Source organism: Littorina saxatilis, linkage group LG7, assembly GCF_037325665.1.
Source record: "Littorina saxatilis isolate snail1 linkage group LG7, US_GU_Lsax_2.0, whole genome shotgun sequence".
Lineage (NCBI taxonomy): Eukaryota > Metazoa > Mollusca > Gastropoda > Littorinimorpha > Littorinidae > Littorina > Littorina saxatilis.
In genome coordinates, this window is record NC_090251.1 from 55,976,286 (window position 1) to 55,983,923 (window position 7,638).

Sequence of the window (7,638 nt, forward strand, 5' to 3'; positions counted from 1 at the left end):
AAATTAGAAAGTGGTGACCGTGACGGGATGTGACGTCACCACTTCAACAAACTCGCGAACATCGGAACTCACGAACTTTTGACGAAGGCAAATCTGGATGTCTCTAGTAAAAATATTTGGGCCATGAGCAGATTCGAACCCGAGATCTTCGCCTTGCCATGTCAGCGCTCTACCGATTGAGCTACGGAGACTCGTCGGGATCTAGTGTCGCTTCGAGTATATAATGTTTATACTCCCCTAGACCGCTGCGGGACGTTTTTTTGTTTTTGTTTTTAATCGTGTTGTGCTTATATTTTTTCATCAAACATTTATTTCATCTCAGACATCTAATAAGCGGTAAGTATTAGCATTTTTATTTTTACAATTTAATAATGTTACTAATTGTCCCATCATGCTTCAGCTGGACCAAAAAAGAACGTTGACACTTTTAGATCTGTGGACCTGTCTGCGTTGTCGCTGCGTTGATTTGGCTCAGGATTTCCGATTGTTATCTGTAAGTTGCTTGCTGAGATTTTGTATTAAGTCATCTAAGCTTAGTCACTCGTATTTTTGTTGTAACATGTTCCTGTTACTTGTATCTGTGGACGTTTGAAGACAATTTCTCTAATTTTGCTGTCGCAACGGTTTCAGCTGATCAGTGGACCTTTTACATTAGTTCTGCGTTGGTAAATAAACTCTATTTCAATTTGATGTTGATTTTTTATTCTGGTTGATGTGCTTGGTTTTGTGTTATTGTTATACTTGTATGTCCAGGGGTTCCTTATAATTATAATGGTGGTCCAGTGAACGATACCTTCCGCCTGTGGTCAGAGCAATACATTTGCAGATTTTCGGATTCTTCTTCTTCCTTTGGTTAGATCATAGATGTACGATCTGCACGCTAGATAAAGTGAAGCGGTAGGCTAAAAACAGCATACATTAATGAACAACATTCATCATAATAGTGGCCAGGTTGATTGTGTGCGCAATTTAGAATAATTCTATGCATGCTTGGTTGTATTTGATTTCACAGATCTATCACACTTTCAGGGAACTGGGAAGCCGTTTGAGCTGATGTGCCCATGTGGCGAATCGATGTGGGCGTAACCTGCGCACATTTCTTCTGAATTGCACTGAGGATGAACAGGAGGCACTGACGGCAACCCAGACGTGTTTACCAAGGTACGCATGTCCTGCATTTGCATAGTGTGTAGTTTTGCAGAGAAATATTGACTTTCAAATTGATCTGATAAGTTGTGTTTGTTTGTTTGCTTAACGCCCAGCCGACTACGAAGGGCCATATCAGGGCGGTGCTGCTTTGACATTTAACGTGCGCCACACACAAGACAGAAGTCGCAGCACAGGCTTCATGTATCACCTAGTCACATTATTCTGACACCGGACCAACCAGTCCTAGCACTAACCCCATAATGCCAGACGCCAGGCGGAGCAGCCACTAGATTGCCAATTTTAAAGTTTTAGGTATGACCCGGCCGGGGTTCGAAGCCACGACCTCCCGATCACCGGGCGGACGCCTTACCACTAGGCCAATTGTGCCGGCGGTTGCGGAATCATTGATTATACTTTTTGATGAAATACTCTGTTTCAAAATTAATATGTCCGTGCAAAACACACCAGACAGTCGCCAAACTCATATGTGGACACACACACACACACACACACACACACACACACACACACCACACACACACACACATGCACACACACACACACAGCCAGCCCCCTCTCCTTCCACATTTGACAGAAATATAAATGTTGATACACAGTTTCACAATAAACAAAAGTATGAGAATGAGAACACTTGTCAGTGTTGCTACGATGTGGAACTTCAGTAAAATAGTGTTTGATTTCTTAACATGCATCTTGTGTGTGCAGGAACCATACTGCTTGGCTGAGGCAGTTCACTTTCTGGAGATGGAGCTAACAGTAATGCGACGAAACATTGTGGATGCACTTCATGTAAGTTTAAGCTTTCTGTGGGATACAGCGCAGTTACATTTTCAGAATGCTGCCTTATTTTGCAGTCTTCTCCTTAAAAGTTGGAAAAAATATACATATTTTTAAGTTCAGTGAGTGCTGAGGCCTGCAATGATAAAATGTTTTCCTGAACTAAGTCTACTCAGAATTTCCATTCGTTATGGTAGAGTAGTGCCGTAAACACTGAGGCCAGCTTTAGTCAAAGCATGGCCAACAGACAACACGCTGCTGATCCGCTTGGATCTGCCATTGCCGCTAACAATTTATGCAGGGAGCATTCAATATGACACCCTTTTGTTTTGAAAATATACTCATCGGAGTTAATGATTGATTGCGACAGTGATCGCTGCATGGCCTCCAATGATCGCTGACAAGGTGTTTTCCCTGGGTTCACGTAGGTTTAGCTTGAGATCACGTGAGTTAAAAGCGATCCGTTTGTAAGTTTTGGTTAGTTTGATCTAAATAATGAAATATTTTAGAAAATTATGATAGAAATTAGAATGCATTTTATTTTAAAGAATGCATTCCATATCATAGAACACATTCTATATTTATAGAATGCATTCTATAAAATAGAAAACATTGTATAATATAGAATGCATTCAATCATACTTGTCATTTGCCCAGAAATGTATTCTATTATAGAATGCATTCTATAACGTCCAACAATGCATTCTTATGATAGAATGCATTCTTATGATAGAATGCATTCCATAAAGCGCCACAAAACTTCTACAGGCCAGCTCGGTATGGTCCCTGCTTCGAAAGCAGATCTACAAACACTCTCACACACAGCTCTCTCTTTCTCTCTGTCTCTGTCTCTCTCTCTCTCTCTGTCTGTCTCTCTCTCTCTGTGTCTCTGTCTCTCTCTCTCTATCTCCCTCTCTACCTCTATCTCTCTCTCTCTCTCTCTGTCTGTGCGTGTGTGTGGCTGTGTGTGTGTGTGTGTGTGTGTGTAGTTCTGATTTTCTTTGCGGGGCTGGCCTGTTGTAGTTTCGGGACATTATGCATATAAATTATAATGCATTTCAGGACGTTAAAGAACGCATTCTATCATAAAAAGCATTTTGGTATTTTGTGTAAATAGAATGCATTTTATCATAGAAGGCAGTTCGGGACGTTATAGAATGCATTCTATAATATAGAATACATTACATAATAAATGATTTCCTTATAATTCATTATTTAGATCAAACCAACAAAACTTAGGTAGTTTCTTTACAAACGGATTACTAGAGGGTGCATTCAATATGACACCCTTTTCTTTGAACTAAAACTCATCGGAGTTCACGATTAATTGCGACAGTGATCTTTGGCTTCCAGTGATTGTTGACAAGGTGTTTTCCCTGGGTTCACATAGGTTAAGAACGAGGAAAACGGGCGTGCTCAAGGCCTCGCCACATTTAATAGCAGTACGGTTTACTGCTTACCTTATATAAACAATTTGTAGAGTGCCATTTTCCAGAGTGGCCACGCGCTAATGAAATCCTTGCGAAAGACCTATTTTAATTCTACTTTTTGTTCTTAGGGACAGACTCCTGCTTCAAGAGGGATTACTTTTTACATTCAGTCGTGTGTGCATGTGCGTGCATGCAAGTGTCAGTGTGTGTTGGGAAGGTGAGAGCGAATTGGACGTGACGTATCTGTTCTCTGTTATGTGACCTATGCCCGTTCTGGAATAAAAAACAGTTTACCTGTAACTGCGATTGTTGGAGATCTGCTGACAGCAAGAAGAAGTCCACTATTAGTTAAGATTTACACTTCAGTGTTATCAATTAAGTACAAACGTTTAACACAAACCTGTTAAGAGTTGGAAATGCATCATGTTCTAAAACTCACTTTTATTTCGAACAGGATGTTCCGGACAGCGAGTTGAAAACTAAACCAAAGACCAAGGGCCTGGAATCCTCCCAACTCTGAAGGGTGTTTTTGTTATTGGACTTTCGTGTGTGAACTTTCAAGATGGGGTTTACCAGAGCTCCGTTCATATTATTTAATAGCAACATATACCGAGCAACAAAAGAAACGCGAAAAAATTCTGCAATGTTTGATTGACAAAATCTCGAACAATTATGGAGTTAGAATTATCAAACCACAACATTTTGATGAAGGCATGTTTGACACAGCTGTTGCGTGAGTATTTTGATGCTGCGATTGTTTCAACACACGGGACAAAACGAAGTTTTGGAGGTCTCGCTCAGTCAGCCTTCATCGCGTTCTCTGGCCACTGATCGGACACTGATTGCTTCCAGTAATGTTCCTGGTATTGTCAGGGGCTGAATTGAATCGATGTCGAAGACGTTGTGGAAGGAAATTGCGATCTTGTCTTATTGGGGTAATGCGAAAAAATCTACCGCGTTGCATAACTGCAGTGCTTCCAATGTCACCAGAACATTGCAGAAGGTGATAAACTGTTGACACATGCACGTTTAAAGCACATGCCAGCGCTTCTGGATCACCCCCAGCTTTAAATCGACCTGGCATTTTGGTGGTGTCAATCTTGGCATCCTGGCTGTTTCAAAAGTGAGACTGGCAGCAAGCGTGCCATGGTCTCTTTTGGTTGCTAATGCATTAGTGAACACATCTCACACATCAGATTTCTCCTGCTCTACTTGCACGTGCTGCGAGCGCGCATTATGTGTTTTACGATAAACCTGCTTGTCCCGTGTGTTAAAACAGTCACAGCATCAAAATAATCACACAAAAGCAAGGTCAAACATGCCTTCATTAAACTTTTGTAGTTTAATAATTCTAACTCTATAATTGATGAAGATTTTGTCAATCAAACAATGACGAATTTTGTTGCTCGGTATATTATGTGTTCAACAATTCCTACCCCAGACCCGTTTGTTCTGCGACTGCTGCAGACATTTCTTTTTGTCAATTAAAAATGCTTCTTTGCTCACAAAATTTGATTTTAATGTCTTTCTGAATTGTATGAAAGTGTTCCAAAAGTGTTCTAAAAGTGTTCCAAAAGTGTTCTGAAAGTGTTCTAAAAGTGTTCTAAAAGTGTTCTGAAAGTGTTCTGAAAGTGTTCTTAAAGTGTTCTAAAAGTGTTCCAAAAGTGTTCCAAAAGTGTTCCAAAAGTGTTCTAAAAGTGTTGACCTGAACACTTTTATGTGTTCAGAAGTGGTTACAGCAGGGTGAACACTTAAAAGTGTTCAGATGTGAACACTTTTGGAACACTTTTGGAACACTTTTGGAACACTTTTTTGTGTATAGAACACTTTTTGTGTTCCAAAAGTGTTCCAAAAGTGTTCTACTAAAAGGGTGTTCAGAAGTGGTTACAGAAAGGGTGTTCAGGAGTGGAACACTTTTGTTTAGAGTGTGGGGACGTCAAAGTCATCGAAACCTTTCCAGAAGAGCGGGAACCAGGGAAACCAACCTGCCAAGGGACAAACTGAGTCCGCACCATCATCCAATGAAGGGCAGAACATAACGTGTTTCCATTGCAATGCCAAGGGTCACAGAGTCGCCAACTGTCCCCAAAAGAAAAATAACGGACATGTCAATGACAAAGCGCAAGAACATCGACGGAGATATTACGACAACAAGAGGCAAACGAGTGGCTCGAACCAACAAGTATGTGCGAGCAGCGTCATACTTCCAAGGGCTGCCGAGCGAGTGGCTACACCATCGGACGTGGAAGAATGTATTTCTGATGGCCAGCTTCTACTTGCCAATGGCAAGTCAATCTCTGTCGTCGCCAGCGCAGCTGTGTCAGTGTCGAACATGCCCGTGTCGAAGGGATTTGTTGAGAAGCAGGAAGTGACTGTTCTCAGAGATTCGGGCTGCAATGGAGTCATTGTCAAAGAGGATCTGGTGCCAACAGAGAAGTTCACTGGTGACTTCAAGTGGACGCTCATGGCTGACAGCAAATGCGTGAGGGCACCAGTGGCAAAGATCCAGATAGATACTCCATACTTCACCGGAGAAGTTGAGGCCGTCTGCCTGAAGAAGCCCTTGTACGATCTACTAATTGGGAACATTGGGGGTGCGAGACGTCCTGATGACCCTGATTTCGAATGGAGAATGGGCTCAGCTCAGCCTGCTGCTGAGGAGGAAGACCCACTGCCATTCGCGAATGAAGATATCAGCGAACTGTTACGAGATGACAGAGCAACTGTGCATCGCCGCGACCAGCCGCAGGTTGTAAGCGCTGTGACGACCAGAGCCCAGGCGAAGAAGGACAAAACAACTACGCCACTCAGGGTCACCAACAGTTCTGCAACTGCTGTCGTGGACAGGGATCGGCTTATTCAGCTACAGGAAGCTGATTTGACCTTGACAAAGTACAGGAGTCGTCCTGTCAAGGAGATGACTAAGGGCGAAGGCACTGTGCACTTTGAAGTAAAGGCCAAGATCCTGTACAGAGTGTTCCAGCACCCGAGAGTCAACGGTGGGAAGCCATTACGTCAAGTTCTGGTGCCTCAACCACTTAGGCGCCAGGTGATGGAGGTGGCCCACGACTCTATTATGGGAGGTCACCTGGGTGTCAAGAAGACATCGGACAGAATCCAGGCTGCGTTTTACTGGCCAGGACTGCATGCAGATGTGACTCGATTCTGTCGATCGTGCGATATTTGCCAGAAAACCATACCTCGAGGAAGGGTCCCGAAAGTGCCGTTGCAGAAGATGCCTTTGATCGACCGACCTTTCAAGAGGGTGGCCATTGACCTCATCGGCGAGATCAAACCGCCAAGTGAAGAGGGTCATCGTTGGGTACTGACCCTGGTAGACTATGCAACCAGGTACCCAGAAGCCGTGCCTCTGAAGAAAATTGACACCGAGACTGTTGCCGAGGCACTTGTGGACATTTTCAGCACAATTGGGGTTCCTGAAGAGATCCTCACAGACCTGGGGACACAGTTTGTCTCTGAATGCATGGAAGAGGTCAACAGGCTGCTGAGCATTCGTCACTTGACTACGACACCCTATCACCCGATGTGCAATGGGCTGGTCGAAAAATTCAATGCGACGCTGAAGTCCATGCTGAAGAAACTATGCAGTGAGCAGCCAAAGCAGTGGCATCGCTACATCAATGCCTTGCTGTTTGCATACAGGGAGGTGCCACAAGAGTACACTGGATTCTCCCCGTTCGAGCTGATGTACGGGCGGACCGTGAGAGGCCCGATGCAGATACTAAAGGAATTGTGGACGAAAGATGTGGACACACCTGAAGTGAAGAACAGTTACCAGTACGTGTTCGAGTTGCGAGAGAAACTGGAGGAGACTCTCGAGATTGCGAGAGAAAACTTGAGAAAGTCTCAGGATAGTGGAAAGCACTACTACGACCGCAAGGCCGTAAACAGGAAGTTTACACCAGGTAACAAAGTGCTGATACTGCTTCCCACTGATCACAACAAACTACTGATGCAGTGGAAAGGCCCATACGAGGTTGAGGCCGTGGTAGGGATCAACGACTACAAGGTGAATGTCGGCAAGAAGTCCAAGATCTACCACGCTAACCTCCTGAAACTGTATGTGGAGAGACCTCCGGAAGCAGTACAGGTCGCAGCAAGTGTGGAAGAACCAGCCGAACTAGACGAGTTCGACGGTGAGGAACTACTGGAGTTGGGAGACCTCCACAAGAAAGAGGGAGTGGATGACGTCAAGCTAGGACCTGACCTGACAGAAGACCAGCAGAAGGAGCTGCATGAT

At 43.9% G+C, this 7,638-nt stretch overlaps 1 long non-coding RNA gene across 1 annotated transcript; it reads left to right on the forward strand.

Annotated features, from left to right (window-relative positions):
• The first annotated feature begins 324 nt into the window (after positions 1 to 324).
• On the forward strand, positions 325 to 4,887 carry LOC138971855 (uncharacterized). Its single transcript, XR_011457401.1, has 4 exons — positions 325 to 493; positions 1,030 to 1,161; positions 1,876 to 1,959; positions 3,832 to 4,887. It is a non-coding gene; the product is annotated as an uncharacterized lncRNA (long non-coding RNA).
• The last annotated feature ends 2,751 nt before the right edge of the window (positions 4,888 to 7,638 follow it).